The sequence below is a fragment of the Macrobrachium rosenbergii genome, chromosome 13 (genome assembly GCF_040412425.1).
Source record: "Macrobrachium rosenbergii isolate ZJJX-2024 chromosome 13, ASM4041242v1, whole genome shotgun sequence".
Classification (NCBI taxonomy): Eukaryota; Metazoa; Arthropoda; class Malacostraca; order Decapoda; family Palaemonidae; genus Macrobrachium; species Macrobrachium rosenbergii.
Genome location: NC_089753.1, coordinates 31,908,986 through 31,915,889, shown reverse-complemented (window position 1 = coordinate 31,915,889; position 6,904 = coordinate 31,908,986).

Here is a 6,904-nt window from a genome sequence, read left to right as displayed (position 1 = left end):
TCCCCTGACCTGAAAAGACGAGATTGGAAGGAGGGGACGTCCCGTGTCCCGTGCGTCTTACAGTAATTACGTTAATGCATAATGTCCCATGGTGGCTGAGACTGTTCTTGAAATTTATCATTCACCTTTATGATTATTAAACTTGTGACTATACAATATATATATATATATATATATATATATATATATATATATATATATATATATGTGTGTGTGTGTGTGTGTGTGTATGTATGTATGTATGTATGTATGTATGTATGTATATATATATATATATATATATATATATATATATATATATATATACATATACATATATATATATATATATATATATATATATATATATATATAAATATATATATATATATATATATATACATTCAAGGAACTGAATAATAAACTGGGCGTAAATTCTCACTGGTTTCGGCTTAATTTCTGATCCCTTTTCACGGGACTGACTCCACTATGTATCAGTCCTGTGAAAATGGCTTAGAAATAAAGCAGAAACCACTCGGGACTTACGCCCAGTTTTTTTTTTTTTAGTTGTTCCTTGTGGTATAGCGTGTCACATAAAGCATGTGTCGGAGTGATTATAATCATATATGTTTATATACATATATGAGAGAGAGAGAGAGAGAGAGAGAGAGAGAGAGAGAGAGAGAGAGAGAGAGAGAGAGAGAGACGTATATCGACTTACCCGCCTACTAAGAGTTTCATCCTCACTACATTTGCTCTTGGCCATCACCACCACATTTCACTCGCCCCCTATCTCCAGACCTCTCCTTCAGCCTTCCCCGTGAACGTGCTTGAATATTCATATGGACGAGAAAAAAAAACGCTCCCATAAAATAAACTGCCTCCTTCCGGGTCGGATGGAAATTCCAGATTATATGTATGTATATGAATTTCGACTAATTATGAACTGCGGTGTCTTTCACGTTTAGGTGCCGTGCGGGACTTGCGCGGATGTGAGGCCTAAAAAGGGTATATGGATAGAGGGGGAGGGGGGGGGGGAAGAAGGGGGGGGGGAGGGTGGTTTAGATGACGCGTGATTGAAGTAAGGTGAGAGACAGGGGCTGAATCAGATGGCCAGATTTGTAGTTTTTTCTTCTCCTCTAAAGGAAGGTACAGAAACATGTAAGCAAAGAGGTAACCTTGGTAGTTTTAAGATCGGAGGGCGGATAGACAAAGCCGTCACAATAGTTTTCTTTCACGCAAAACTAAAAACCAGCGAAGACTGGCCCACGACAAATTGAGAGACTAAGAGCGAAGAACAGTCCAAAACTTTAATTTCATGTGTCATAATGGAAAGACTTCGTAGTTTACTCGCCTATGAACGGAGGAAACCCCGGAAGCGGAATTAGATTTCACAGCCCAGCCGTTGCGTGGAATTGGACCCCCGAGCGGGCAACAGCTGGCCAGGGGCATCAAGAGAACAGGAGGCTCACTGCTTCGGTACACATCCTGACAAGCGAATGCAACGGCTCCATGCACAGAATCACTGCGCGCAAGCACGGCAGCTCCAACGAGAGAATTACCAGAAGCAAATGAAACTGCCCCGGCTGTTGAGAGTTCCTAGGCTTGTAAAACCTAACAAAATTTAGCTACGCTCAGATGATTAACTGTGTAAATCTAAAATTTCCTTGAGAATCATCTGCTAAGAAAATATATGGTGTTTGATGGAAAAACATCTTCAAGATATACTAGCTACGAAAAATTAGTGATATGTATACAGTTTGTGCATAATTATATATACATATATATGCTTATATATCACTAAATAGCGCGTGGCAATATATTCAACCAAGGCCCAAGGATGCGTTGAAATAACACGAAAGCGCTTGGTACTCGTTCTTTTATTTTTCTGTGGCCTTGGCTGAACACATATATATAAAGAATAATTATTATATATATATATTATTTAAATGTATAAATAATTGTATATATATATAAATATGAAGTTTAAAATGCCCATAAAAACCACTATTCACACAACAGAATCATATATTTTGATTGACGATGCTTCAGTCCTGATCAGTTTCACCAATGATCAGCATTGAAGTACTGTCAATCAAAATAACAGTATATGGTTGCGTCCTGTGATTGGTGTTACTATGAGCCTTTTAAACTTCACAAAACATTTACTTGATTACAGCAAAAATGATGTGTATGTATGCATGTATATATATATATATTTATCATAGTATATATATATATATATATATATATATATATATATATATATATATAAATATAAAACATATATCTGTAAAATTCTTTAACTATCTTACACAGCCGATACATAATATTGTTCCTTTTCAAAAAGGTGTAATGACAATTACAGTGAAACTCTTTAAACTTATCTTATATGACAGTAGACTATATATATATATATTATTTATATAAAAGGTGTATATATATATATATATATATATACACTTTATGGAAACTATATAAATATATATATATATATATATATATATATATATATATATATATATATATATATATATATATATATATATATATATATATATTGCCTTGTCTGTCATTGTCTGCAAAAACAAATATTCCACATCCCGAGTAGCATAAAAACTTCATATTCATTCCCAGTACCACCCGCGAGGCCACCTTTTCAAATAGCTGTAAGTAAATGAACAAAAGCAAAAATGTCCCCCATTGATCATTCTTCTGCCCTAAAATGGAAGACTGCAGTATCTGCAAAAATACAAAACTGAGAAAAATGGAAGATAGTGCAGTTTTCCCTTGCCTTACTACTGATTTTGCAGATACTGCAAATGAGACCCTTTAAATACTAGCGGAAAGCATTGAAGAATCATTCTGAAACTGCAGTAACTTGTGTATTAGTGCTTCACGAACCCAACAGGTGGCATATCTGAATCTCGAAAATTTTGCAGATACTGCAGTTTTCCATTTTAGGGCAGTAATTGCTCTTGGTAAGCGTGAAACTCGATCGCCTCGGAGAGATCGAAGGGTTGTTTTCGTTCTTCTTCCAAACAAACGATCGACACAGGGAGAGATCATGGAATGGAGTGGAATGGAAGACAGAATTAAGGCTAAGGCCAAGCGCTGCGGACCTGTGAGGTCATTCAGTGCTCAAAGGGAAATTGAGAGTAGAAAGGTTTGAAAGGTGTACCAAGAGGGAAACAGTTGCACTATCAAACAATTGATAGGAGAGGGTGGAAAGTAAGGTGGAAGGAAGAGAATACGAACGGAGGTACAGTAAAAGGAATGAAAGGAGTAGCCGCTAGGGACCGGAGGGCCACTGCAAAGAACCTTAAATGATGCCTACATTGCACCGCATGTGGTGCACTGATGGCACTAGCGCCCTACGGGGGGAAAGATCATGGAGCCCAACCGTTGTCCTTGATAACCTGTCTATGAGCATAAACCACTTACAGGGAAAAGATAACTCTGGACTGCTAGACAGCAGGACGACAGTAGCTTCTGCCAGGACAGAACTGGAATCTTCTCCTGATGTCTAGAGAACCAGAACTGGAGACAGATTACCTCCCTAGTCACTAGAAAAATTAAGAGTAAAAATGTACAAATACATCTCAGAGAGAATGCTGCCATTTCCAGTTATCATAATAATAATGGAAATTATTCTAAGCTTTCATTAAAAGAGAAACTGTACCTTGTTAAAGGTCGCTTTTAAAAAGGCAAGGACAGGGCCCCTATGAAATTAAACTCTTATACAAATAAACATGAAATACACATATAAAGGAACCGCAAGGTCTACCCCCTTCTAACATCCAGTTCTCTAAAAATTATCAGAGCGGTTAAACTCTTTAACAACAACAAAACATATAAATTTAATAAACAGCTCTCGAGATATGTTTATTTGCGTAACGAGAAAGGTATATACAGTAAATTCACTATGAGAACCTCAAAGTTATTGACTTCCCAAAAATAAAAAAAAAAATCATGTTTTACACTTCGTGGTTGACGCACGCAAGAATTGGTGATAGATCTACATTAAATTCTTTAACGAAATTACGAACATTGTTGGAACACGAACATATATCATACAAACGAAAAAACTTCATGGAGTCTTCTTAATTCCTGAACACAGTTGGTAAAATGTGGGTTGGGTTGAATTGCCTGGACCACTGGTGTGATCGCTAGTGTCGTGATGTGGCGCCACGCTCAGATGTCGCGAGTTCGCGCCTCCCCCAAGGCGATAAAAATCACTGGCTCTGTATCATGATCAGTTACTGCTGCAGTGTAGGGTCTGCTGCGGTGGGAGGCTGAAACCAACATTCTTTGGAAGCTTGAATTTCAAATCAATGGCCCGTTTGGTGTGCTTGTTCCATGTGAATAGATTTCATCTACCGAAATAATAATATAAAATAATAATAAATAAATAAATGTCTTACAAAAGGGGCACGGAGAATTTTATGGGAAAAAACGACCACATTTGTTTCGATATTAATCCAGACTACAAAAAATATTTATTTTTGATGGTTTCTGTTGAAAAGTAACGGTAATCTGTTTGGTAAAAATTCACGTATAAACATATATAAAACTATTTTGTATTTTTGAAAAAGGGTTGTTACCAGAAAACGCTGTTTCACGTGAACAATGAAAGCATTACTGTATTCATTTGTTCCTTGTACAAAATCGTAATACTCAAATAGAAATATTTGGTTTCAAAAATCATATTTCCAATAATCATGTAAACAATTTATTCCATGAACCGTTTCACGGGAACTCAATAATATCCGAATTTCACCTTTGCTATTTTCAGCTAAAACGAACTGCAATTTATTGTAATTTACTCTGCTGTAATCATGGGTGTAATTCTCTTATAATATATTTCAGCCTGCGTTAGTTAACCAGTTATTATAACTTTTATTAAAGGAAAATAATTAATTTTCCTTTTTTTTTAACACCTAACATTTTCTATTCTCGTTTCTCTATAGAAAATGACCCGATCGACCGAGTTAAGGGTAAGCTTAAGTAATTTCAATCTTGTTTATCTCGACACTGCAACATTTTATTTTTTAAAAGCTCTCTCTGTAATGGGTTGGGATTACTTATATAAACTGTATCGTGAATCAGTTTACTGGGTATGGACCATAAAACGAAAAGCGACTTACAAAGATAATTCAGTATAAAAAAACTTAGGTGATATGGAAAAGTGTATTGAATCTTTAACACTGATGTGGGTTGAAAATGAATCATATATTTTTTTTAATAAATCACGCAAGCAATGTTTTATAATTACTATTGCAAGCTCCTCAAAATTCAAATGATTTAATAAAGAGAAACGAAAGCACATAATGGCATCGTCGATTTCTGGTGTTCCAACATGCTTTCAATTAATTTAATAACAGTTTCCATATTTTAAAGATTAAAGTTTCCAGTAATCATATATGATCCAAACAAACTAAAGACAACACAAAATATCCCAGAAACCCAACCGTTAGGAACTTTTTCCCTAAGTTAAGTTACCCCTAAAATCAGCAATCTTATTTTCCCCATCCACTTTTATTCACAAAAAAAAAAAAAAATCGAGTGACCAAAAACCTTAGTCTCGTAAATCAGGATCTACTTAGGAAAGAACAGCTGTACTCACAATAACCTTGACAACTTGGTATACACCGAGAAATTTCTGACCACTTTTGTGACCACATTACAGAGGCCAACAAGGTTATTCAGTCATATACGTCTTCTCCAGCAAGGGCAATAACAGTAGGTCAGATGTCATAAAGACTCTCCCCGCCCTGGACGAGTGTTGCCCACCAGTGATGCTTCTACCGGATCTTCATGCAAGTATATTGTCAATGTTTTTTTTTTTTTATATGGAGTACGAAGTGACGCGCTGACAGATGCCCTGTTTATTGGTATACTTGGGTATATGCGTAAAAATATGGTTGTATAATGATCAGGGTTGTATGATGATAAACTAAAACAGATTAATAAAATGAAACATGCAAACGAGACAATCGCTTTAAAAGAATCAACATCTCTCTCTCTCTCTCTCTCTCTCTCTCTCTCTCTCTCTCTCTCTCTCTCTCTCTCTCTAAATAAATAAATAAATAAATAAATAAATAAATAAATAAATACATGCATAAATAAATAAATAAATACATAAATAAATAAATAAACCATACAGGTATACTTATTTAGTATACATTTTCTTGCACCGTACACCACCTTTCCCTCGGAAGGAGTGGCATTTACGGAATGAAGTTGCAGGCCACACGCCCTTCCCCATGGTTGCTAACTGGGCCTATGTGCCAACAGCATCTGCCTTTTCTTTTACGTGTGTGTGTGTCTGTGAATGTGTCTGTATCCTCACTAAAGTGTATTTATCACTCAAAATATAAATAAAGTAGGTCCACTTGGTATAACATCAAAAAATCGAAATACAAGAGTGTCATAAACAAGGTTTCTCTAACACTTCACCAGCTTACTATCGTCTGCCAGTCGTCATAATTTCATCATGCAAATGTTTAATACAAGAAGTTTTATAGGCTTATCTAACATTTGATAGGGATTTTTTTGATTGGCAAAGCTGTAGATCATTTATGGAAGACAATTTGTTGGTGTCTTTTAGTGGCTTTGGTTTACCAATGAAAAAATTTATCAAGAACATTGTATGGAGTACGGATGACTGCACGGGAGGAAGATGAATGAATTAAAGCTATTCATTAGAAACGCTAAGGAACAGATCATGGTGTAGAGCAGGTTCTTTGTGTGTATGTGTGAGTGTACTGAGTCTGAGGGCCACTCTTGAAAAAATAAAAAAGCCATGACCACTGAGGTCAGCTTGCTTGTATGTATGTGTATGTGTGAGTGTTAACTTTCCTCAGTAGTTACTGATCTTGCAAGGAAAATTTCTCCTATCCAGGATAATCCGCAAATCTAATTT